Raw genomic sequence first — 27,944 nt, 5'->3', positions numbered from 1 at the left:
TCATAAATCTGCTTGTACGGAGGCGGCTTCTTGCACTCGAACAATGGATTGACTTTGCGCAAAGTCCAACAGAGAAAATGATTACTCTCTTGGTATAGTCGCCATGTTGCTACAAACAACAGAGGAGCTGTGTCAAAACTTTGGAGCTTCCTCTATCCTGTGGCAGGTACGATGTGTTCCTGTCTTTCATATTTAACTGTAATAAGCAATTGATGTCTGCTCTTTCTTTTTGAATCACAGTCTCTATTTCAGGCTTCTAGGGGTTGCAGGGGACGCTTAGTGAAACTTTCGGTAAGGAGCTCAAGTCCGGAAATGGTTGGATGTAGGATAAGTTTGAAGATCCGATCAGTGTCAAAGCTTCCGCGTCGTGATACGCACTCGAACTGAGAAGGCGCCTCGTGAGACGACAGTGGTTGCGAGAAACTAGTACGTTCGCAAAGAGGAGTGTTGACTGCGATGCTCCACATTCTCTACTTTGAAGAGGACGTCTTCCGACACGTAGAATATAACCCGAGGACGGGTAGTCGAAACCCTGGACATGCCATTGGCTGCTATAGGGCATTCTGGTCAGAGGTCATCGTCTCCGCAGCGTGCGTACCGTGAAGCAGGAGATTTGAAAGAGATCCTATCTTCAAACTTACTTTACATCCAAACGGCACAATTTTCGTGTTTGGGTTTCTTGTTAAAACATTATCTACTACGTCCCCTCTCTTAGAGGAGTTCAATAACACGCTGTGTAAATGATCTAGTGGATTACTTTGGAATCTCTGGAAGGTTCATTGCAGACGGTTCTGATGACTGCAGGGAGGTGGCAATATAGGTAGGCGGCAGCGATATGCAGGAAAACACGCAGAGGATCGATGACTGGTGCAGTCATTGACTCTAGACGCAAATAAATGTAACACATTGCGCGTTAATAGACGAATAGCTCCATTACTGTCCGGTTACTCTATAGGTGAAAAATCACTGGATACGGTAACTTCCGTAAAATGTCTAGCAGCAACCTCAGGTGGAATCCCATAAAAGAAATCGTAGGAAAAGCAGGTACCAGACTGATATTTGTGGGAAGAATATAAACAGAAATGTAATTCATCCACTGAAGAAGTGGGTCAGGAAAGACTTGTTCGACCAATTTTTGTATATTTTCATCCTTTTCGTACCCTTATCAAGCAGAAATAATATAAGAGATGGAGAAGATCCAGCGAGTTTCGGCACAGAATCGTGTATTCGGCTTCAGAGAGTTGCGGAGATGGTTAACAATCTCGAACGGCTGTCGCTTGAAGAAAGGCGCTGTATGCTATATATCTCGGAGAAAGTTAGTGTTAAAGTTCCGAGAGCATACTTTCGAAGAAGAGTTGCGCAATATATAGTTCCGCCCTCATATGTCTAGCGAGATGAAAAAAATAAACCAATCAAAGAAATTTAAATTGGAGCACGTCGGAAGTTTATCGACAGTCTTTGTTTTTTCGAATTATTCGTGAATTCAACATGATAGGGGAAAAATGGTAGTGGTACCAAGATACCCTCCGCCACAGACCTTAATATGGCTGCCGAATAGACATAGTTGTATGGCCTGACGGTTTCGTAAACAATGATTTGAAGATGAAGTTGACAAGAACACTTGTTTGCATCGTCACTCACTGTACAGTGCACAGCAGATGGTTCTTCCTACCAATATTAGCAACTTTCTCTTTTCAGAACATGGAGCGAAGAAAAATTGTCTGTCCCCCTCGGTGTCCGCCATAAGTCGTCTTAGCTTGTTGCCACAATCGTTAAGCGAGTTTCATGATGGAGACAGAAAATCAGTGCACAACCTCCCTCCAGTACTCGTGTTCCAAATTTATCCACAGGGGTTCACTAGAACATCGATTTCCTTCCACATACTCCTGTTAAAGATCTCCGGAAATAACCACTACCGTATGGGCTGTATTGGCCTGTTACGTTCAAAAAATGGTTCAAATGGCTCTGAGCACTATGGGACTCAACTGCTGAGGTCATTAGTCCCCTAGAACTTAGAACTAGTTAAACCTAACTAACCTAAGGACATCACAAACATCCATGCCCGAGGCAGGATTCGAACCTACGACCGTAGCGGTCTTGCGGTTCCAGACTGCAGCGCCTTTAACCGCACGGCCACTTCGGCCGGCAGGCCTGTTACGATCACGAACAATAGGTCCCTGATGTTCTGATACGGATTCCAAAATCTCTGGCAGCATTCTACAAATGGTCACGATAGCGTAGAGACTAACAGGTAGACTGCACTTTCCAAGAAACGCTACGCTAGTTGCGACTGATTTTTACCGGTTCGTTCAGTTTCATCGTTCAGATATTTTAAGAATATAACGCGGTACAGAAGTTTACCGCTAATCGTATAATCGGGGAAACTATCGCACTTTCTCTCCTTGTTGGGACCGAGGGATGCGGTGCAGTGGTTAGCACACTGGACTCGCATTCGGGAGGACGACGGTTCAAATTCCCGCCCGCCCATTCCCATTTAGGTTTCTTGTGATTTCCCTAAACGCTTAAGGCAAATGCTGGGATGGTTCCTTTGAAAACGGCGCAGCCGATTTCCTTCCCCATCATTTCGGCATCCGAGCGAGTAACACTTCTCTAAAACCTCATTGTTGACGAGATGTTAAACTCTAATATTCCCTCCTTATTTCCTTGTTATGGTCATTATCTTAAATTTATTTAAAGATAGGTGACATTCAGTCCAGTAATACGTACTATGTTACAAGAATGACGTGACTATTCCTGTGGACAATGTCGCCAGCGAATCACATGACAGTACTACTCTCCTAACTCGTGGAACATTTCGCGGCGAGTGTCAGCATACCCTCACGAATGCAATAGTTGAAGAGCTTGCAAGTGATTACGCCCGTCTTCGCCATTAGTACACCAAATAAAACTTGCAAATGCGATTCGATGCACCAAGAAGGCTCTGGCAACTTGGTTGGATACAGTGGAACCACATTCCGCAGGGAAAGTTGAGGAAGAGGGACAATAATTCCACAACAGCAGTTTCCTTACGAATGAAGCAATTTTACCATGATATGCGAGCGTTTCGCTACGTTTTTAACAGAGGTCCAACTAGGTGGTGGTCATATTTTCCGTTCATGCGTTAGCCACAGGTTTGATTCGCACACGTATATTGTGTTGTTTTTGTTCTGTGTCGATACACACCGAGTGAAGTGGCTTTGGACACTGATGCAGAAGCTGTCGGCTGATGGCTACTGTCGTGATCATCTATGGAGGGTGGTTGAAGAATGGTGGAACCACGAATAGACAACAATACGTGTGACACCCATGCCTCATCAAAGACCGTTCGGCGCAGGCTGTTGAACATGAAGACTGCGCTGGAGACGACCTCTGCGTGTTCCCAAAATCACCCAACGACTTAGAGCCAGTTAAGATTGCACGGGGCGACGGATCATAGACTTTGGACCGTTAACAATGGACACTTGTCGCCAATGCTTGCTACACCAGGACGATGGTCGTGTAAGCACACGCTGCCATCTATGCTAACGACTGCAATCATGATGCACCACGCCACGTACAGTGGGGATAGTATTGTACTATGGTATATATTCACATAACTAATGAGGAGGTACTGAATAGGATTTGGGAGAAGAGGAGTTTGTGGCACAACTTGACCAGAAGAAGGGATCGGTTGGTAGGACATGTTCTGAGGCATCAAGGGATCACCAATTTAGTATTGGAGGGCAGCGTGGAGGGTAAAAATCGTAGGGGGAGACCAAGAGATGAATACACTAAGCAGATTCAGAAGGATGTAGGTTGCAGTAGGTACTGGGAGATGAAGAAGCTTGCACAGGATAGAGTAGCATGGAGAGCTGCATCAAACCAGTCTCAGGACTGAAGACCACAACAACAACAACAAATGGTATATATATACTATGGGATAGTATTGTGTGTGTATATATATATATATATATATATATATATATATATATATATATATATATATATATACTATGGGATAGTATTGTACTATGGTAGTGATTCAGCTCGGCTCCCATGACAGTTGTGGACTGCGCGAAAGTTACTGCGGGCCATGTGCATCCCTTCGTGCTGCATCTCTCTTCCGATGGCGACGGTGTCTGCCTGCAGGACAGCTGTCCGTGTCACAAGCCGTCCGAGCAACATTAATTTTGAGAAACATGATGGCCAACTCAGGTTGGTACCATGGCCACCATATTCTCCTGATCTGAATCTACATCTGCATGGTTACTCTGAAATTCACACTTAAGTGCCTGGCAGAGGGTTCATCGAACTATTTTCACACTACTTCTCTACCATTCCACTCTCGAATGGCGCGTGGGAAAAAGGAACACCTAAATCTTTCCGTTCGAGCTCTTCTTTCTCTTATTTTAGTATGATGATCATTTCTCCCTACGTAGGTGGATGTCAAGAAAATATTTTCGCATTCGGAAGAAAAAGTTGGTGATTGAAATATCGTGAATAGAGCTCGCCGCGAAGAAAACGGCCTTTGTTTCAGTGACTGCCACCCCCAACTCGCGAAACATATCAGTGACACTCTCACCCCTATTGCGCTATAACACGAAACGGGCTGGCCTTCTTAGCACTTTTTCGGTGTCCGTCAATCCTACCTGGTAAGAATCCCACACCACGCAGCAATATTCCAACAGAGGACGGACAAGTGTAATGTAGGTTGTCTCTTTAGTGGGTTTGTCGCATCTTCCAAGTGTTCTGCAACAAAGGGCAGTCTTTCGCCTTCCCCACAATATTATCTATGTGGTCTTTCCAATTTAAGTTGCTCGTAAGTGTAATTCCTAGGAATTTAGTCAAATTGACAGCCCTTAGATTTGTGTGATTTATCGTATGCCCAAAATTTATCGGATTTCCTTTAGTACCCATGTGGATGCCCTCGCACTTTTCTTTGTTTAGTGCGAATTGCCACTTTTCGACCCATACAGAAATTCTCTCTAGATCAATTTGTAATTGGAATTGATCGTCTGATGATTTTACTAAACGGTAAATTACAGCATCATCTGAAAACAATCGAAGGGGGCTGCTCAGATCATCACCTAGATCATTTATGTAAATCAGGAACAGCAGAGGATGGAGCCCACATGGGACGCTATCAGGTGTCACCTCCGCGCCATGAAACCACCGGTTTGTACTGGACGGGAATTGCTTGACCTGTGCGTAGACATCTGGAGCCAATACGTCCAGAAACCTATCAAAAATTCGTCCAATCCATGCCTCTCTGAATCGCTGCTGTATTGTGTTCCAAAGGTGGACCAGTATGATGTTAAAGCAGGTGGGCATAATGTTTTGGCTCATCAACGTACGTCTGCCGAAATGACCACGATGAGAGAATCAGAGGAACTGCAGCTTATGCGGAGCTTTTTCGCTCGTCTTCATTCCTACACGCCATCCGTTACGGTAACAGGGAAGGAAACAACAAATAGCGGACCAGAAGCACCCTTTAACCCACACAATAAGGTGGCTTACGGGTCACAGCTATACACTATCTAACCAAAACCATCCGGACACACGTATGTGATGTGTAACTGAACTCTACATGTCGTGAGAGAATGTGACACTACAATAAGAGGAGGAGTGATATATTGTATTGTCATTAGAAAATCATTAACAACAGAAAGGGTCACTCAGGACATCTCAGTGACTTTGAACGTGGACTAGTCATCGGATGTCACCTGAGTAACAAATCCATCAGGTACATTTAAACTCTTCTGAAGGTGCCCGTGTTGATGTGACTTTGAAGTTGAAACGCGAAGGAACAACTACTACAATAAACAGAGGTGGACCTCACATACTGATTGACAGGGTCGGTCGAGATTTGTGAAGGGTGCTTGTAAAAAATGGTACGAAATTAGCGGAAGGAGTCACTTCAAAAGTACTGCCAGCTGTCCAGCTAGCACAGTGACTATTCGTCGGGAGTTAGAAAGAATGGATTACAGTGATCGAGCAAAACCCCATAAGCCACATTTTCTGTGGTCACAGCTAAACGACGTTTGAGGTGTCATAAAAATCGATGCCACTCGACAGTGGGTGACTCGAAAATAATGATTTTGAATGATGATTCACGCTGTTCCCTGTGAGAATTGGATAAAAGGTTTGGATCTGGCGTATGCCTGGAGAGGGTCTTGTGTAGTGCCAACAGTGTGGTGGTGTACGGCATGGGGTGTTTCTCGTGGTTAGGTTGTGGTCCTTTTCCTGCGATTAATAAAACATTAAATGCGGAAGGATGGGAACACATTTCACAATATTGTGTACTGCGTTCAGATGATTCATTGTGTCAACGTGACAGGGGACGCTGTCACAAAGCAGCATCTCAGCCAGTGGTTTACTGAACAGTAACACCATTTCTCGACAGACATTTGGAAACTTCACTGAAAGCGTCCCCAATGGAGTTCAAACCCTCGTAAAGGCGAAGTGTTGACACACACCTCATTGATGTCCACTCTACACTCGAAACAAATTGCCAGTCTTGCCATCAGACCGATATTTATTTGAGATCTGTGATTTGTACCGGATAAAATTACTTCGAAAACAACTGCGTTTTAAGCGAAGTGTCGGAGACTGCAACTGAGATATTACTCGGGGACACGAATAGCAGCGATGCTATTGTACTCCGCTGCTGCACTCACAGTTATACGTCAGTGTGTAGACGATTCTCCGTCCGGGATAACGAACTGCTTCCTGCCTGTCACCAGCTTGTTGATCTAGTCGCGAACTTAAAGATTCCAGAGGAAGGAACTATTACGAGGATAATCCCAAAAGTAAGGTATCCTATTTTTTATAAGTACATAGACCTGTTTATTTCTACACTGGTTTGCATCAGTTTACAGCTGGGACATTTAGCTATTTTTCGACATAATCACCATTTCTGTCGATGCATTTTTGTAGCCGCTGTGGCCGTTTTTGTATGCCCATGTCATACCAGCTCGCCGCCGTGCTGTTCAAAAAGTCGTCGTCGGAGTTGAATCACTTTCCGGCCAAAATGTTCTTTTAACCTAGAGAACATGTGATAGTCACTGTACTATAGGGTGAGTCGGTGATTATGTTCCACTGAAACTGTTGCAGGAGAGCAACGGTTTGCCGAGCGATGTGTGGAGCGAGCGTTGTCATGGAGAATGTGTACGCCCTTACTCAACATTCCTCTTCTCCGGTTCTGAATTGCCCGTTTGAGTTTCTCCAGAGTCTCACACCACCTGTCAGCATTAATTGTGGTCCCAGCTATTCAGCTACGACGACGAGGTTAAAGAAGAGGTTCATAACTTGCTGAACAGCATGACGGCGAGCTGGTATGACATGGGCATACAAAAACTGCCACAGCGTCTACAGAAATGCACCGACAGAAATGGTGATTATAACGAAAAATAGCTAAATGTTCAAGCTGTAAACTGATGTAAACCATTGTAGAAATAAACAGCTCGATGTACTTATAAAAAATAGATCTTACTTTTGGGATCACTCTCGTATTTAGAATACACTAAAACCATGTCAAGACATTGTGTGCTGTGAGGAGGATTCCTTCACCCTGTTCGCTGCGGTGTTGTGTGGAGTCCCAGTACTACTAACGAGCTGTGACACACGAGTCATTATTGAAAGCCAGTATGGGAGTCAGGTGTTTCCAGTATTTTTGTGCGGCCGGCTACGTGCCCGCAGAACGGCCGGGGGGGTTGGGGGGGCGGTGAGGTGAATGGCGGCCGCGTGGCGTCCTGATGCCCCGCTTTGTAGTATCGGCCAGTCCGGCGCTTCCTGCGTCCTGGACACAACGCCGCCGCCTCCCTGAATACCGAGCAGCGGAGTCGGCGCCGCACGGGGGACCCTCGCTTTGCCGACCCCTCCATTCGATGCAGCTCCCCAGCGCACAGCGGCAAAGGCTACTCACTTCCGCCTGTGTCACTTCCGTAACTTAGTGCTGTCAATACGGAAGTACATCGTGGACTTTACATGCGATAGTAGAGAGTTGCTCGGAACAATGGAAACGTACATATTGGGCATAAGGAGGACGGAGAGAGAAGCAAACACACACACATTTGTCAGCATGCTATGTACACAATCAATGGACGTCATTTAGTTCCAATGTTATGGACGTAGACGAACCATATCCAGAGTTTAATCTGGTAGCAAATCGCGCTCTCAAGAAGTACTGAGTACCTAGAATTAAAATGCAGCTACTCGCAGACATCCAATGGGGACTGTAATTACCGTATGACTGGAAAACTAGGTAGATATTCTAATGCGTTAATGTGGAAGCGGTTGATGCTGGAAAAAAAATTATTTCCAATTCTGGCCACTAGATGCGAAAGTGGCCCTGTAAAAGCAAGAAATACGTATAGAAAGATGGATTAGGAACGGGACGTGTGGGGGGGAAAAAGGTCGAACAAGAGAAAAATGCATAGTGTTGACTTTATTATTAACCGCTAATCACACAATTTGTTCAATACGAGCACAGGAGACATAGACGAAAGCCATACAGCACCGGATTTACGCCTGGTGGCCAGAATTGGAACTAATTTTTTCCAGCGTAAACTGGTTCTGCAACGCTTTAGCATATCTACCAAATTTCGCTGTCATTGGCACAGCCTTCACTTGGCCTCCGCGTGTAACTGGACTTCAGTTACGGCCACCGAGTATGTGAATAAAGGACAGGAGAGACCTGCAGTGACTTAATAGCAAATTTCGGAAATTGCTGAGGAAGCACATGTCGTTGTGTTATCTGTACTAAAAAAAGGTCGCACAAAGGAAGACAGGCAAAAGTTAGTCGTAACTCGAGCACCTGTAAAGAGAACAATGCGCGAAGAAACAACTACTACCGTCATAGCTTGGCAGAAGATTCTGTGTAGAATCCGAAAAAAATTCTGCTCCTAATAAAAAAAGATTAAGTGAGCCGAAGGCTTCTTTCTAGCCAGCCATTCACTGACAATCTGGTGTGGCAAAAGAAGACAGCAAAAGCAAAGCTGAAGTTTTAAGTTTCTCGTTTAATAAAATCGTTCATGTACGAAAAAAAATGGTTCAAATGGCTCTGAGCACTATGGGACTTAACATCTAAGGTCATCAGTCCCCTAGAACTTAGAACTACTTAAACCTAACTAACCTAAGGACATCACACACATCCATTCCCGACGCAGGATTCGAACCTGCGACCGTAGCGGTTCCAGACTGTAGCGCGTAGAACCGCTCGGCCACTCCGGCCGGCGTTCATGTACGAGGTTCATACAGACATCTTTTGACCATCGGATAGACTTTTGTATGGATGACATAATAAGATGGTTGGGTTGTTTGGGGTAAGAGACCAGACAGGGAAGTAATAATGGCGTGTGACGAGGGCCTCCCGTCGGGCAGACCGCTCGCCTGGTGCAAGTCTTTCGATTTGACGTCACTTCGCCGACTTGCGCGTCGATGGGGATGAAATGATGATGATTAGGACAACACAACAGCCAGTCTCTGAGCGGAGAAAATCTCCGACCTAGCCGGTAATCGAACCCGGGCCCTTAGGATTGACAGTCTGTCGCGCTGACCACTCAGCTACCGGGGGCGGACTACAGGGAAGTCATCGGTCTCATCGGATTAGGGAAGGACGGGGAACGAAATCGGCCGTGCCCCTTCAAAGGAACCATCCCGGTATTTGCCTGGAGTGATTTAGAGAAATCACGGAAAACCTAAATCAGGATGGCCGACGCGGGATTGAATCGTTGTCCTCCCGAATGCGAGTCCAGTGTGCTAACCACTGCGCCACCTCGCTCGGTGGACATAATAAGAGCGTTCCCTGATGTTGAGAAGAAACTGAAAGAATTGACGACAAATAAGTCCCATTTCGACTTTACAGAGAGTACACTACGACAATGGCCCCTACTTAGCTTGTTTTATTGTGAATCTCTCGTCCAGCGCAAGAAGTGCAGGTGACTGTCGTATATAAGAAGGGTGAAAGAATGGTCGCCCAAAAATACAGACCAACATCCTTAACAGAGGTTTGCAACAGAATTATTAAGCATACTCTAAACTCGAATACAATCCATTTCCTTGAGACATAAAAGCTTCTGTCCGCAAATTACCAGAGATTTAGAAAGCATCGCTCGAGCGAAACTGTTTGCCCTTTGCTCGCATTTCGTCTTGCGAACCGTCGATGAACGGAATAAGCACACTCCATATTCCTTGATTTCCGGAAGCGTTTCACAATGTACCCCATTGCACACCGGTAACGAAGGTCTTAACTTACAAGTTAGGTTACCAGAGATGTAAGTGGCTCAAAGACTTCTTGAGTAATAGAACGCAGTACGTTGCCCTGGACGGCGGGTGTTCATCAGTGGCAAAGGTATCTCGTCAGGAGTGCCCCATGGAAGTGTGTCAGGACCGCCGCTGTTCTTTATATACATTAATGAAATGACGGGTGCGGATGAGCAGCAATCTGTGACTATTTACTGATGACGCTTTAGTGTACAGGAAAGTCTTTGAGTATCTGTAGGAGAATAAGGGATGACTTGGAAGGTATTGCTATTTGGTGTGATGAATGGCAACTTTCTCTATAAGTAGAAAAATTTAAGATAATGCAGATGAGCCGGAAAAACAACCGTGTAGTGTTCGAATACAGCACTGTTGCGGTTAAATATCTATGCGTAACGCTGCAAACCGATGTGGAATGGAAAGAGCACGTGTGGTCAGTAGTAGAGAGACGAGTTTTCGGCTTCGATTTATTGAGAGAATTCTAGGAAAGTGTAACTCATCTCTAAGAGAGACCGTCCATAGAACACTGGTGCGACACATTCTTGACTACTGCTAGACTACTTGGGACCCGCATCTGGTCAGATTAAAGGAAAACAGTGAAGCAATTCAGAGGCTGGCTTCTAGACTTGTTACTGGTAGGTTCGATCAACTGGCAAGTAATACGGAGGGGTTTCATGGACTTCCGTGGGAATCCCTAGATGGAAGACGACGTTCTTTTCGCGAAATATTATTGAGAAAATTTAGGGAACTGGAATTTTCGCCTGACTGCAAAACGATTCCACTACCGCTATGTATTTCGGTGAAGGGCAGTGAAGACAAGAGGCGGCCAGAGTGGCCGAGCGGTTCTAAGCGCCACAGTCTGGAACCACGCGACCGCTACGGTCGCAGGTTCGAATCCTGCCTCGGGCATGGATGTGTGTGATGTCCTTAGGTTAGTTAGGTTTAAGTAGTTCTAAGTTCTAGGGGACTGGTGACCTCAGATATTAAGTGCTCAGAGCGATTTGAACCATTTTGAAGTGGAGACAAGATAAATTAGGGCTCATTCAAGGGCATAAAGACAGCCTTTTTCCCTCGCTCCATTTGCGAGTGGAACGGGATAGGGAATGACTAGCAGTTGTACAACGTAGCATCCAGCGTGCACCGAACGTATGGTGGCTTGCAAAGTGTGTATTTTGATGAAACTTGAAACTTCCTGGCAGATTAAAACTGTGTGCCCGACCGAGACTCGAACTCGGTACCTTTGCCTTTCGCGGGCAAGTGCTCTATCATCTGAGCTACCGAAGCACGACTCACGCCCGGTCCTCACAGCTTTACTTCTGCCAGTATCTCGTCTCCTACCTTCCAGACTTTACAGAAGCTCTTCTGCGAACCTTGCAGAACTAGCACTCCTGAAAGAAAGGATACTGCGGAGACATGGCTCAGCCACAGCCTGGGGGATGTTTCCAGACTGTTCTGAGTAATAAGCGAGACGAAGTTATGAGATGGGCTAAGGAGATCCCGTATTGGATTCCTCGTGATCAGTTATGCGATCCTCGAACTCGGCTTTTTTAGGATCTTCTTCTGTTACATAACCTGACATTCCCTCGTGAACGACTTTTTGATCTCAGAATAATTCGTAAACTTGCAATCGGAATATTTGAGTTTTCTACCCGACGACTTCGTGGAAGTCAGCGACGTCGCACGATTTAATATTGGAGACGGCTGTACCAGAAGAGTCGTGACATTTTCAGACGAACCATCTCAGTATTCGCATCGAATGAGCAGCAGAAACTTAAATGTTACTGCGAGAAAAAGGGTCTGGACCCTGCTCGTCCTGTTAAACTGTTTGTGCCCAAACGACTGCACTACTTCGTTCGGTGTGTTCAACATCAGTGGCTGCATAAAACTGTGTCCTTTCTGGGAACGTGAACACTAACACTTTGCTTGTCCTAGGAGTGCTCTTCGAATCGAGGTATTCGAAAAGACGTGTTGGTCTGACATGGTGTCTGCTCTTTCTTTCCTGTAGCTCTGAGCAGCTAGTCGTATTAGGTTTAGCAGCAGATATTACGTCGCTACAACGGTGTAAGATATGCCATGCTACAATTTTTAGTAGATGGCACATGACGTAGAAGTATTACTTAACACTAGCCATATTTTACTCATATTGTGGACATTTCATACAAGAACGACGATCTGTGTTTGTATCCCCGAATTCCTCACACTGCCATGGTCATACGTGAGACGTCTGTAGGAAAAAGAATGACGGTATTCGGCTTTCTTGGAACTTTCGCTTTCGAAATGTCAACAACGCTCAACTTGGGGAGAAGCTAGTGACACTAGAAGCTTACTGTGAAGTGACGTCAGACTGACGTGTCACTCGATGAGACCATTAGAGTCGATAACAGTCGACCCAACAAGCCACGAATGACATCTCCTCCTGTGTGTGGACGGACACTCGCTAATAGTGACGCATTCGTTAAAAAAAGGCGATTGCTGCCCGTTTCACACGAAGCTATTTAATCTTTCCTTTCTTAATCATACTGAAGTCACGAAATCGAACAAACTCACTCCTGAGAGAGACCATTTTTACATGTGAGTAGCGCCGAATGTTGCACACTATACTTTTGTTGCATTAATAAGAGATTTCCAGAACCTGTTACAAACACGAAGATGAATAAACTACATATATTAGAAAATAGCAGGATGTAGACGTACTTCCTTCGACTACAGAACTTCACGTCCCTGACCACCTGACCGCAGTGAACACACAAAACATTCAACGACAGCGACTTTCATCCTACGACCTTCTGAAAACTGTTACCAACCACCGTAGTGCCATTAACTGACGATTAATTATAACTAAGCGCACCAATAGCGATATGTTTGTGATACTCTCTTAGTGTACCATTGCCTCGAAATGACATACCATAACACGCAAACCGTGTTATTAAAACAACGAAATACGGTAAAATCCAATATGGCGTCTCCAAAATTCCTATCGGCTGCTCTCGACTTTCATAGTAGCATCGAGTGACACTTCATTTTGACGTCGCTTCATAGTAAGCTTTCAGAGACGCCAGTTTGTCCCGTTCAACTTGCCTATAGCGTCCCCCTTGATGAAATCTGAGCTATTCTGTAGTATTCTAGCACTAACTACAACAGTTCCAGATTCGCAAAGATTAATTCAAGAGTAGAAAAGGCGAACGTATTGTAAGTTGCACCTCATACATCGACTGAGATGTGTCCATGATGTAATGTAAACGAAAATATTTGTACAAATGTGTATTTTTTACTATATATCGTTCACTGTAAGAAATAAGAAGCGTAAGTGGACGTTACGTGTGTGAACATGCCCATTTGCAAAAGGTACTTTTATATCTGCATACGGTTTTACTTTTGAAAAATCTATAATTGGTGTATACTGTCCACCATAACGAGGACATGGCACGAGTGATAGAACTCATGGAACACGATTTGTAACCAGTAACGTTCTGAAGAACAGAGGATGACAGTTTCAACTGCCGAAACCGATCGTCAATAATATTAATTACTGCGACAGTGCCAATAAAAGTTTTTCGAGTTAAGTATGAATCGCTCCTACCATTATTCAATAGGTGGAACTTCAGTCATATTTATCGTACCAGCCATATCTGCTGAAAACTCGTCTCGTGTGGAAATACCTAATATCAATGCGGTATCTGCCCCCCCCCCCCCCCCCCACACACACACACACACGTAGAGGTGCTGTGTAAGAAAGTAAATGACGTTCGACACGATTTTTTTTTAGTTATTACTGGCGACGGTGTAAACAATGTATTACCTCTTCCCTACTGTCTCGGCTTATTCGGCCGGCGTTTTTCTAGCATTTTTCAGACGTTTCGCGTGTAAGAGTGGCTCGCATTAATAATGCCGCTTTTTTCGTTTCTTCGGTCTAAGAGTTAAAAAGGCTAAGCGTCAGTACATGTTCCGAGTCCATGCAAATATCGTACAGTAGTTTGAGCACGAGAGATGCGCGATGCGTCAAATGCTGTCTTCTGCAAAATTCAGTGAATCCTGGAAGTAGTTTTTCGATTCACGCCGGGCGTTCTTTCGACAAACGTAGCTACAGAAAATTTCCTTTGTGACCAGCACGCGTTTCTCGAGGTCGCGTAGCTACTACGCAGAAGATTTCCCTCCCGGTCCAGTGGCTACAGATTCTGAAGGACGTATTACCTGGTCCTGTAACGCGCAGGTGACCTCGTTGGGTGGTGACGCTCGAGATCAAGCGTGCGCTGTTATTCCGATAATCAGTGAAACCTTTTGGCTTTTCTATAACACTAAATGACTATACTGGAACCAGAAAACAGAGCAGATTGCCTATCTAACGGCTTCCAAGGGCAACAAAAACTGTATTTTCAGTATTCCCCGCAATTATTGACCGAATTTACAAATTTAAAGGTTAGTTAGGTTTAAGTAGTTCTAAGTCAAGGGGACTGATGACCTCAGATGTTAAGTCCCATAGTGCTCATAGCCATTTGAACTTGCCGCTGCTGCCATCCGTTGCAAAACGGCGGAAGCAAAGTTGTAGAACGAATATCAGTCACATTAAGACTAAAAGTAGACTTTCCCGAGGGTATGGTATTGAAAGCTATCTCTAGATTTCCAGCCGGATGGCAGCGTCAGGATACTGCGCCACAGGATCAGTATGATTCTTGTCAAGACGTCGTGGTATCTTGATCCTTTTTGGTTGATGGAACGCATATGTCCCACTAAGGTAGAACGTCTGTACCCCATATGTATCTGTACAGTCTAGCGAAAAGCTTTCCGAACTTGGTGTCGATATACAGGGTGTTACAAAAAGGTACGGCCAAACTTTAAGGAAACATTCCTCACACAAAAATAAAGAAAAGATGTTATGTGGACATGTGTCCGGAACGCTTAATTTCCATGTTAGAGCTCATTTTAGTTTCGTCAGTATGTACTGTACTTCCTCGATTCACCGACATGATTTCATACGGGATACTCTACCTGTGCTGCTAGAACATGTGCCTTTACAAGTACGAAACAACATGAGGTTCATGCACGATGGAGCTCCTGCAGATTTCAGTCGAAGGTTCGTACGCTTCTCAACAACAGATTCGGTGACCGATGGATTGGTAGAGGCGGACCAATTCCATGGCCTCTACGCTCTCCTGACCTCAACCCTCTTGACTTTCATTTATCGGGGCATTTGAAAGCTCTTGTCTACGCAACCCCGGTACCAAATGTAGAGACTCTTCGTGCTCGTATTGTGGACGACTGTGATACAATACGCCATTCTCCAGGTCTGCATCAGCGCATCAGGGATTCCATGCGACGGAGGGTGGATGCACGTATCCTCGCTAACGGAGGACATTTTGAACATTTCCTGTAACAAAATGTTTGAAATCACGCTGGTACGTTCTGTTGCTGTGTGTTTCCATTCCATGATTAATGTGATTTGAAGAGAAGTAATAAAATGAGCTCTAACATGGAAAGTAAGCGTTTCCAGGCACATGTCCACATAAGATATTTTCTTTCTTTGTGTGTGAGGAATGTTTTCTGAAAGTTTGGCCGTACCTTTTTGTAACACCCTGTATAGAATGCCGTGAACGTTCAAATTAGGACGCGTGTGTTTATAGCTGGCACAGTGCGTCTGTTTCACGAATATCAGATAAAGCCACTTTCTTCACCATTGCAAGAATACCTGAAGTAACTGATTGTGTTTTTCTTTTCTACATGAAAGACATTGTTTTGAAACATTCCTAGACTTTGCAATAATTCATTTGGTTTGTACATAATTTACATTTAGTAACGGGTAAACACCCCTCACGGGTTAGGCCTTGGGCCTATTCCGACTAACCGTCTGTTGCTTACAAGACAGTGCAAGGCGCGTTCTGTGAAAAGGGCCATGTGATCAGCATGTCGAAAATCCCTTCGACCGTTATTGATGGTAGATCAATCATGACGATTCCGCTGCTGCTTATTTGGCGTCATGAGGGTGAATAGATACCGTTCAGCACTTGCCAAACTCCGAAAAATCTGAAGAGGTAACGGAATTGAGCCCAAGTTCTTCTGAACTGCAAACAGCGACGCTACCAGTTCGGCCACGGAGAAGGTCAGTTGTGTTCAGTTGGACGTACATGCCCAAGCAAACGTTATATTCGTATATTCGCATGTGATATTTTAAAAGGCAATTTGAAATTTTATGTTGAAAATAGGTGTCCAATATTTAACGAGTCCCACCGTCACGAGAGTAAATGCGTTTGGGTACCAATTTGTTACGCTTATTTCCGTATCTGTTACATTCCAAATATCTGTCCACGAAGAAAACTTTAACTTCGAAAATCCTACATTCGTATGAAAACTTCGTGCTAATTCAGTTCTTGGAACACGTCTTTTCCTCCACACCGATTTTCAGACTCGGTCAACTTAATTTCTTTTAGTGGATCTGTGTTACTAATCATAAAGAAAGAGAGTTTTCGATATAAAGTCTTCAAATACGAGGGTCTTTCCGTAAGTCATGGCAATTACAGTATATCGTGCGAACGTGTGGCATCACCTTAATCGCAGTAAATACGAGAGTTATTCGGAAAGTAAGGAGCAATCGGTCGCGAAATGGAAAATACACTGAAAATCTGATGAAGCTTTGCACAGATGCGTTGGGCACTGTGTCTAGTACACCTGTCGATCGCACCATGTCGCTCTTTACAGTTTTGAGCTCACAGTGAGAACATAAAGATGGCTAGAAATTAGTGTCTTCCGCCAAGTATGAGGGCCTGGCGAAAGATTTCGCCTGAAGCTATGCAATCCACATAACATAACTGTCATGCAGTTCGTTCTACACGGCAGTTCTCGGCCGCACTCTGCAGGGGCAAAGAGGATTCTCCTGCAGCGTTTTCGATGGGAAGTGTTTGATCACCCACAATACAGCCCGTAATTGGCTACCCCTGAGATTAATCTCTGCTCAAATGAACCGCTGGCTATGAAGACAGTGTTTTGGCACAGACAACGAGCTGCAGTCCAGAGTAGAAAATTGTCGAAAAGCACTGGCGGCTGTCTTCTATAACGAGGGAATTGAAAAGTTGGCACAGCGCTACGGCAGATGTCTTAAGTCTGAGCGGCGACTGTGTAGAGAAGTAGCTGGAAGGTGTAGCTAACTTTGCAAATAAATCGGTTTTGATTTTCACTGTGGTTTCCATTTCGCGACCTATTGTTCCGTACTTTCAGAATAGACCTCGTATATTCTAAAACCAGAGGGAAACATTACCGAAGTCAACAGACATAATGCAAACTCATGCGAGTATGGCTCGGTACCAGCGCCTGAAACATTTAGTCTGAGGTTGGCTGAGCTACAATATGGATCCTCTCCCACCCACCCTACTCACCATGTCTTGGCTCGATGCGACTTCCGACCTCATTGCACAACTGAGGATACCATTGCGCGGAAAGCATTTTGCGAAAGGGTGAATGTCCTGACGGCATTTAAGCGACAGGTGGCACAGACTGACGGCAATGCCAATGTCATTCAGCGCCTTCCCCGTCATTGGCAACTCTGTGTATGCACTGGAGCACTATTTTGAAGCACAGTAATTGATTTTGATTCAGTTTTGTTCCATTTGTACCCGTGCACAATAAATTTACACAGGGTTATCCAATGCGTATGTTTCATGTCAGCTTTTACCATGATCTCCTGTACTGGAATTGTTTTACGTTGGCATTCAGATACCCACTGCCGTATTGGCTCAATGCACATACTGTAATTCTCACGTCGCATTATCGGAAGAGATACCACAGTTTCCATGACTTACGGAATGACCTTCGTGTTGAAAGGTGGCTACACTGAGCCACAGCGCCAGAGATCGCGCTAGAGAGTATTGTTCCGCCGCCTCCACTGGCAGTGATTATTGAGATGTCGTAGTGGGCAGTGCTTGTCGAGGACTCGTAGTAGTCAGTTCGTGTTGAGATGTGCTAGTGGGCAAGGCTTGTCGAGATGTTGTAGTAAGGTGTGCTTGTTCCATGTTTTATGCAGTTGTTTGATGGGATAGACAGCAGATGGTTCGAATGGAAATACTGTAATGATCAGAGTGCTTTTCGTCAATATATATGAAGGTAAAATATTCTGTGTTTTTTTTCATTATTTCAGTGTCTTAAATAATGCGTCATTACAGGTTCAGTCAACAAAGCATCTGGCTTGCGTTCTTGTATTAGAGTGTAATTCTGGTTTTCTTGAGTAATTATGGTATTTCTATTTCCTTTAATTAATTCAGTATAAATGATATTTAAAATTTCTTGTGTTGTTGAAGAAGAACCGTGCCAGATGCGTACGTTGAGTCATACTTCCACACACAGAACAGTTATACTTGTGCCTTGGTTTCGTAGGTTTTATAGTTGCTGGGGACTTAACTTTGTTGTTGTTCTATGCAGTCAGATTGCGTAATAATACTAGTCAGGGCCAACCGTTTACGAGACTTCGTAATCGGACAGACAGCTACTAAAGCAAAAATTGAAATTATTTGCATTTTATTACAATTAAGCCCCCATGCAGTGTATGTAAAATAGTGTGTTGACTCTGACACTCTGCAGGAAACACGAGAGCTTTCAGTAAAAGATAAGAGTAATTGGACCAAATCTTTGAGCTGCTTCGACACTGGGTGTTACTTTTCTGAATGAACGTGCGAAATCGATGTAATCCTCGCTTGCCGTTTAGATCTTGTTCCAACTAGCACACATTTCATATCTGCAATAGACGTCTTGTGTGTAGCTGAACAAGTGACAGCGATAAGTGACGTAGCAGGCAAAAGACCTTTCCGCTGACAAAACTTGTCAAAAGGGAGAAGCAAGTATGCACATGTCCGACCCTCCAATGAGCAACTAGCATTTCTGCAGACAAGAAGACCGCTAATTGCCTGAAGATTGCAGAGAAAATTAAGTTGTTGTGTGTACTCTGGCGTGAAGGGTCACTGCCCACCATACCAGCGGGCGTTAAAACTGCGTTTCGGCAACAGTAAACATAACACGAAAGAAGCCGAGGCGACTTGCGGTGTTTTATGGCTTCCTGGGAAAGGTCACTTCTTAACAAGCAGTACGCCAGGCCAGATAAGGGTATCCGCTGATACGCCGTCAGCTGTGGGCTGAGGAAGCAGCGTCGTACAAAGAATACGTCTTGAAGGTCCAGCGGTGTGGGCGGAGTAACGGAAGTCAAGCTGCAGCATGAAAAGAGATTACTTTCTGTAGAACATCCCCGTTCCAACAACCACAATATTTATCTCTAACAACTGGTTCATTCTGTCATATACGTTGTCTTCGTAATAATGGAACTCATAATTAACTTTACGTGACATGGGCGGCCACTGAAATTTACCCACGAGAGTGCAAGATCCCAAAAGTTTCATTTTTGATACTGTTGATTAGTGGAGTTTGAGAAAATTTCGTGTCGCAAGAAATAAATTTGACAGAAACTACACATGTTATTGTATCTTATACGTTTGATGGTTATCTAGTCAATACTTTTTTGAAAGTAGATTACCAATATGCCTTAAAGGCAAGCGTATTTCATTAGCATATCCGTAGTACATCGTTTATGTTATTAATATGAATATATGGATGAATTAATATGGATCTAGGTAACTATCAAAAACACTCATAAAATTAGTCGGTAGAACCAACTCTTGACGGTCTAAGACTCAACCAAGATGGACTTGTCTCCATGACTTGGAGTGTTATTATGTAGACACGGCAACTGGACTAGAAAACCCGTAAATGTATGGCTGGACATCGCTCAGGGTCGTGCCCAGTGTAGTGTAAGAAGGACCAAACAGCTTTTGGACTTCGATATTTCACCATTTTTTTCTGTCTTCGAGCGTAGAAATGTGTGTCTCTGTATTTGGGCCCGTAGATGAAGTGTAGATGAATACACGTACAGTATAGCATGACTGTGTTCTTCATACTCTACTGCAATCGCTCTACCGAGTAAAACTGAATGAAGTCAGCACATCTTGACGGATCAAATGAAAAATTATTTTTGAGATTAAGATGTGTGCGAGCGCAAGGGCTGTTCAAATGGTTCAAATGGCTCTGAGCACTAAGGGACTTAACTTCTGAGGTCATCAGTCCCCTAGAACTTAGAACTACTTAAACCTAACTAACCTAAGGACATCACACACATCCATGCCCGAGGCAGGATGCGACCGTAGCGGTCGCGTAGTTCCAGACTAGCGCCTAGAACCGCTCGGCCAGCAAGGGCTGTTCTTGTGGGAACTGGAGACGAGTGTCGGACACGTATTACGGCAGGCATGTTCATTTTGTGCTGGGTTTTGGAATATCCCTTACTGTAGCTCATTAAGGGCTGTACAGGGTTGCAAAACAACGCCGAAACCGCCGCCTCTGCAAGAGAACGGTATATAATTTCCCGTTGACAACATGCCAACCAAGCAGTGTAATTACCACTAGAGCCACTGCGTTATCCTTGTATGCAGTACAGTAGAATCAGAGAATATGATTTTACAACTACTTCAGAATTTTGAAATTAGTAAAAAGTAAAAAAGTCTGCTACAGATTCCAAAAGGAACCAAGTGTCCCCATGCCCTTCTTGCCGCCCCCTAGCCCCCGCCCCTCTTTGCGGACTGCTGTGATTACGTGCATAGGGTTTTACTTCTTCCTTGATCAGACCTCGCAATAGCGATCATAAGATAGAAACGATGAGCTTTCTTCATTGGGCCAATAGTGGTCATAGACTTCATGCCGTTACTTAAGACTATGCTTTTCCGTTGCCTTCAACGTGTGATATGTGTTCTTTTCTTGTTGACAAAGCAACTTAGTAGTAACATATATTATCTAAGTGGATCCGCCAATCGAAGAGTATAGAGCCTAGAGCAGTGGTCGTCAACGTTTTTTTACTCAAGAGACAATCCTGATATTGGGGGGAAGCTTCTCGGATCGCTCATGTACTGATCTTATTATTAACTGGTAACCTACATAAATCAGTATATTATAAGAGCCCAAGAGACTAGCTATAATAACGGCACGAAACATTGTCTGCTGATCTCCAAGTACTTATTGTTTGAACTCGACACCATTGAGAATCCACCAACGTCAGTTCAAAGTCCACTGTTCTGTGTTTCAGACTGCTGCTACCCCTCGGCGGCACAGTAATTGCTACATGAAGTGCTGTTACGATTGTGTGTGAGCTGGACATTGAGTAATACAGTTGTAGTTGTATTTAAATGCATTATGCAATATGAGACACGTTCATAGACGTTTCCTAAATGTTTTGATTGTCACATTTCTTCTTGTATTACTCCAGACTTTATTTAATTTCACATTCTTTGCTACAAATATGTACTGCATTTGAAGAAGACTGTCTCTGTAATGCGCATTTACGAATCCGTGAGTTTATACGGTAGCAGCTCATCTGTACGAGGCTCACAAGTCCAAAACAGCCCTGGAAGACGAACAACAAAATGTTTCGCCTCTCACATCCTCTAAAGCTGAAATGGCCGCGTTACTTACCCTTCCGCCCATGAGGTAATTTGTCGTCTTTGCTTAGCTCACGGCCGAATTCACCATCATCAATTAAAAGTAAGGACATCTTTCAATATTACTTCCTCTGTAAGAACCTTTTTTCTTGATGAGCAGGGAAACTAGTCTTACGAAGCTTTTGACGTTAGTTGACGTTTCTGGAATCTGCTGTTGCTTAATAGATGCTTATGGTTAGAAAATGCGCCTGAGAGTCGCAGGCTGCACGAATGCTCTATTTGGGCAGCAGTTTGACCACCACTGGTCTCGAGTACTCTAAACAGACAAAGAAAAGACCCGTATTAATCAGAGCAAAGGGGCGGCACACTTTCCAGACAAATACGTGGACGATAACGGTGAAGGGGGGAGTGAGTGAGTGTAAGTCAGGAGAAAATAAAAAAAGAAGCTGCCAGTGACTGAGAAAAACCAGAGATCGCTCTACTTATCCTACACTGAAGACTTCTTCACCAGCCTACGTTATTTTGTTTTTAATTTTTGATTTTGGTAGTATGAGTGCGTGATGATTTTCTGTCATTCTAGTGACAGGACGCCTTCTAAGTTTCGCAGTGGGCCAGCGCACTTAAAAAGAAGTCTGTAATGAAGTCTTTTCAAAAGTGGATTTTTATTTGAACAATGGGAAGGAAGGAACGAAGATAAGAACAAAAAGGGCGTTACAGACGTAATCCAAGTTCGGGTAACCCAAGAACGTGGAATGAAATCTGGCGAGTTTTAGTTAATTTAGAAAACGTCATGTTCGAGATAATTTAGACGGTATTAAGATGTTCCGGTATTGTTGTACAACGAAAAGAGAAGTTACAATTTAATGTTCCGCTGACATGGAGGTAATACGAGACGGCGAAATAGCATTGATTGTACATGGATGCGACAATTGGTCGTCATTTTGTTGAAAGAAGCAGCTACGCATTCACCCTCGGTGATGTAGTGAAACTATAGAGGAAAGTCTGATCATAATGAGGGTTTCAAATAGAAGTCAACTGTCTTAGCCGCACCACCACCTTGCTCAGCTGTTCAGCGATAAAACAGTAGTAGTTTTACTATCAGTGACAAAGTTAAGGGCTAGCTAAATCTTCCCTTCTAGGCTCGTTTCATTAACCTATATTTTTTTTCATTTTTTTCCGCTATTTTTGGGAATCATACATTAGGCGTCACTACCATACAGTAGACTTCTGTGCCACCTGCGGCGGCCGAGCGGTTCTAGGCGCTTCAATCTGGACCGGAACGACTGCTACGGTCGCAGGTTCGAATCCTGCCTCGGGCATGGATGTGTGTGATGTCCTTAGGTTAGTTACGTTTAAGTAGTTCTAAGTCTAGGGGACTGATGACCTCAGCTGTTAAGTCCCATAGAGCTCAGAGCCATTTGAACCATTTGTATTATGGATAAGAAGATGAGATAGGACATATAAATAATGCGAGAATAATGTGACTGAGCGCTGTAAGACGTCAGTGGAAACGAAGCCCGTGGAGTAGACTGCATTAGCTAAGAGAGTCTTGGGAGAGCAAGCCATGACAATTATTCCACCTAGTATACAGGACATACAAGACGGGAGAAAGTATCCCAGACATCAGGAAGGATGTAACAATTCCGTTCCCAAGGAAGGGCTGTAATGACAGGTGTGACTACTATCGAACTATCACTTTAATAAGTCATAGCTGCAAAATACCGACAGGAGTAATTTACAAAATAACAGAATAACTAGCAGACGCCGACATCGGTGTAGATCAATTTGGGTTCCGGACAAGTGTAGGAACAGTCGAGACAGTACTGACACTACGACATATAGGGTAGGTTGAAGAACGAGAAATCTACGTTTGTAATTTTTAGATTTAGAAAAAACTTCCGACAACGTTGAGTGGACAACACTCGTTGGAAGTCTGAAGGTAGCTGGGATAAAATGCAAGGAGCAAAATTGTATTTAAAAGTTGGTGTTATAAGGGTCGAAAGACATGTAAGGGCAACCGTAATCGTGAAAAGGAGTGACAGAGGGCTACAGCTAGTTGGTAGTCTCGAGTCACTGACGTCCCATACCTTCACGATTCCGTGAAAAGATTACCTAACGATAAATAACTGTGGGTGAGAAACGTGTCAAACAAATAAAACATTTGAAAGTTTGGAAACGTTAATAAAAAGCACCAAAGCTGTATCTCGCGCACTACACGTATCAGCATCACAGATACATGCGTGTGACAGCTGAGGAGAACCTTTCTGAATGAGAAATAACTTGAGTATAAGAGTTGTACTGTAGAGTACTCCAACAGTGTCAGTTTAAACCCATCCACTCCCCCGTCCAAAACTTCCGGTGCTTATCTGAGGCACTTCAGCGGGTTGTGTGTACTTTTCGGCGATAAGTAATCAGGTTTCCGAAACAGAGTCCAGCGAGGGAGCTGTTTAGTTCCACACCGTCTTCCGACGATGTATTCGTTAAGTAGTGGGAAGGCTGTTGAGATCTGCCTCTGATAACTAATGCAAGGTTCAGTAACCCTGTTCCTCTGATGGACGGTTTTTTAAAGGAGAGGTAATTAATGCTATTAAGATCACATAGCGTGCGTTTCAGGCTAATGTTCGTAAGGCCTGTTTATATCATATTATAATTTTTGACATAAGCAACATTCCAAAACAAGCTTATCTGAATGAATCTGGCGGGGTTCTCTAAACACTCGTTTTAGACTTCCTACGCGGAAGTGGATTTCAAACACATACTTCAGTAGTGGACATATGGGGTGGGAGATGGAAGCGGGTTTTGCCGGATGGAGCTTCCACCCGGCTTCTTCCCCATCCCTAAATTAAACAAGACGTACCTCCTTATACCTGAAATTCGTCTCTACGGTATTTGAACTTACGTTCCGAATTTTCAGCTCCTGCATACGTGGCAGAACGAGTATCGGTCTATGATACTTCGACATGTTATCAATTTGTCGTTCGTCCCTACAGCCTTTATTGTCACTGGATGAATAATGGTGATGCGGCTCCGTCTTTATTTAAGCAGCTCTTCTATCGGACTCATGAGGCTGAATGGAGACTTTTTGAGACTTCCCTACCTCCAAAAAATCTGAGGAGGTACCGGGAATCGAACCCGCGTCCTTTCGCACCGAAGACAGCGACGCTAATTCATTTTTATATACAAATTAACCTTTTCAGTACTTACACATTTCATGAATCAGCCTGAAACTTTACGAGGACCTGATTTTCCACCTTCACGGAAACCACTCTCGATTCTCCTACGCACAGTTATTCGATTTATGCCTTCTGTTAGTGCCAGTAGTCTTCCCGCGTTTAGCTTTCAGACTTCAGTTCTGACTCCTGAGTCTCCGGGTTGGATATCCACATCGAGCACATTTGTACTTCTGAACTTGGAACCCCGATCGACTTTATCGTCTGCGAAGCGTATGGGTCTTGTTACGGCTTTTTTCCAAAACTGGATGTTCTCTTCTTCGTCGTGCTCTTACACAAGTGCCAGTCAAGCGGAAGAATTGAACGGTTCGGCTACTTGTACTTATGACACATAATACTGTGCATGACGTTTTCCTTTTATACAATATCCTGTCCTCGTATCGTAGCGCATGGCGGTGCAGGGGGGTGGGGGAGCGAGAGAGCGAAGGTTGTAGGGTGTAACTCTATCGCCACAATTCTTGTCCCTGGGGACTTTTTACCCTCGCACTTCCCTGCTGATGTTCTACATTCACTTGTGCATGTCCTATAACTTATCTTACCGATACTTTACACTTAATTGAACTCCGTATGGGCATCCATTTGACAGCGTCACGAGACAAAGATAGGGGTTTTCTAGTTACATAGTGCTAAACTGGGGCTTAGAGCGGCACATCTCTATGACCCAGTTCTGTGCTACGTAACCAGAAAAACTCCTGTCGTTGGCTTGTTGATTATGATGATAGACAGACCAATAACTGTGATGGTGACTACTTCAGAAATCCGCGTCATTATAATTATCTCCGAGCACTGCTCAGTTTTCGGCTTACAAAATCTTTCAAATAACACACTGTGGCAGCAAATTCTGTCCTCATAGACCCCAAACAGTAACTTGTTACTGTACCATACTGTCGACTCGTAACAGAAAATACCACACAGCAAATTTGTTCTTCAGTACATATTACTTCTTTGTTTTTCGGCCTCTTTTTCCACAGTCGTAGGTAAACAAGTTGTGTAGGTTAATTACTGTCTTTTTTGCAACTCTAATGAGTCTTAATGAGGCCAGATGCGTTTCGCTTTATTGTAAAACATCTTCCATGCCGGGGTTGTTTTGTTGTTTTCTGCATTTCTCTTGTTCTTCCACTTGTGTGTGTTGAGTATTCAGCACGTAGCACTTTAACTGTGCCAAATAATCACGTTTCTCTGTTGAGAACAACTACTGTTACCTCGCCATTTTCTGTGTTTTGTTTTGCTATTGCTTTCATTAAGTTGAAAATGACTAATTAAAGAACACAACTTGTTGTTCTTCAATATTTGAGTGTCATGAAGAATTTTAGACTGACACAATACGCTGTGTTGTATTGATTGCTGACTTTTGAACGTAACAGGTAATTTTTTGTTATATTTGCTACCTGCTCCACTACAATAATTGAGACATTTCGTGTGTGTGTGTGTGTGTGTGTGTGTGTGTGTGTGTGTGTGTGTGTGTGTGTGTGTGTAGTCTAGCGTAATGTGTGTGGATGATGATGAGGATGATGATGATGATGAGGAGGAGGAGGAGGAGGAGGAGGAGAAAGTGAAACCGGTTATATATATATAACCGGTTGGTTGTGTTATTTCTCAGTTGAAACTTAATACTCGGTTGCTGAAAGACAGCCATGTTCAAAACTAGAAGTGTGATTTCACCGCTAATGTTCTGACCACACACTACACATTTCTGAAGTACCCGGCGGCTAAAATAACAATGATTCATAATTGCTATTAGCCAACATACAAATTCCTAGGTGTAATAATTTGTGAGGTTTTTTAATGGAATGATTACGTAATCTCAGTGGGAGGTAAGGCACCCAGCAGGATACTGGGATAATGCAGTAAGTCTACAAAGGAGATTGATTACAAAATACTTATGCGACTGCTATAGAATATTACTCAGGTGTATGGGACCTGAGAGCACGAGTGGTCAGAGATTCATTTGACTCGCTGGACAGTCACTAACAGCGTCGCTAAACCGATCTGGCAGACGCTAGACGAGGTATATTTCGTTAAGGCTTGCATACACAGTTTCAGGAATCAGTACTTAGTGATGAATCTAGGAATGTATTTTTTTTAGGTTCACGCCAAAATTACAAGTGTCTGTTTTATGAAACCCAAAGCTGCATCCAATTTTACCGAAAAGTTTTTCTGCTAATCATCAAGCCAGTTTGAAAAACGTCGTTTCGAGAAATACGCATTTGAAGTTCGGAGTCGATTTTTGCGTTCATAACTTTAAAATTTTTCAACTTTTCGAGTAATCTGCTGTTCCCGGGCCATACAGTAAACCTTCCTATTCTTCGAAGATCTCATTTTCTAAAGCACGGGTCTCTCTATGGCTCCGGCGCTGATCTGGAACAAGCGCCAGTGCGAACGAATGGGACGTTTTATCATCCCTTTCCGCGGCGAACGAGCATGCCCTGGTGTCGATAAAGACTCCCACGACTTTCACGTTACGCATGGCAGCCTCAGATCTGTCGTTAAAAGCGACGCATGTCCGATTATTAACAATTTCGAAGACTTTTACTCTCGAAAACATATGTTTTGGAGCAAAAGTCCAGGTTAATGAGTCATTGTTCCTCTGCATACAGGGTACTCATATTTCTACACAACAGCAATAGCTTCAATAATTTCAATCCTCAGTGCTGGAATACAATCAAAAGTATCCAGTGTCCCTTTCATCTCAGCCTACTTCCATTTACACCAACTTTCAAAACAGTAATCGTGAACTCCTACGATAGTGTCACCATAACCACGTTTTTCATCTCACTTTTGTAGAAATCATATACACGAGGCACCTGGTGTGCAAGTACACCACCTATAGCTGTATTTTTTCGACCCAGAATGTTACAGCAGCTTTACAGAGAGAGAGATATCGATCGGAGTTGCAAACTGCCCAAGCGCCGACAGCGACTACAGTGGACGTAAGCACGCTTACATTCGAACGTGAGTTTCGGTTATGAAGTGTAATTTCCCAACGAAATCCTTTTGATCTCATATTCTCATGGCTATAAGG

The sequence above is a fragment of the Schistocerca nitens genome, chromosome 9 (assembly GCF_023898315.1).
Source record: "Schistocerca nitens isolate TAMUIC-IGC-003100 chromosome 9, iqSchNite1.1, whole genome shotgun sequence".
NCBI lineage: Eukaryota > Metazoa > Arthropoda > Insecta > Orthoptera > Acrididae > Schistocerca > Schistocerca nitens.
Note: the sequence above shows the minus strand (reverse complement) of the source record.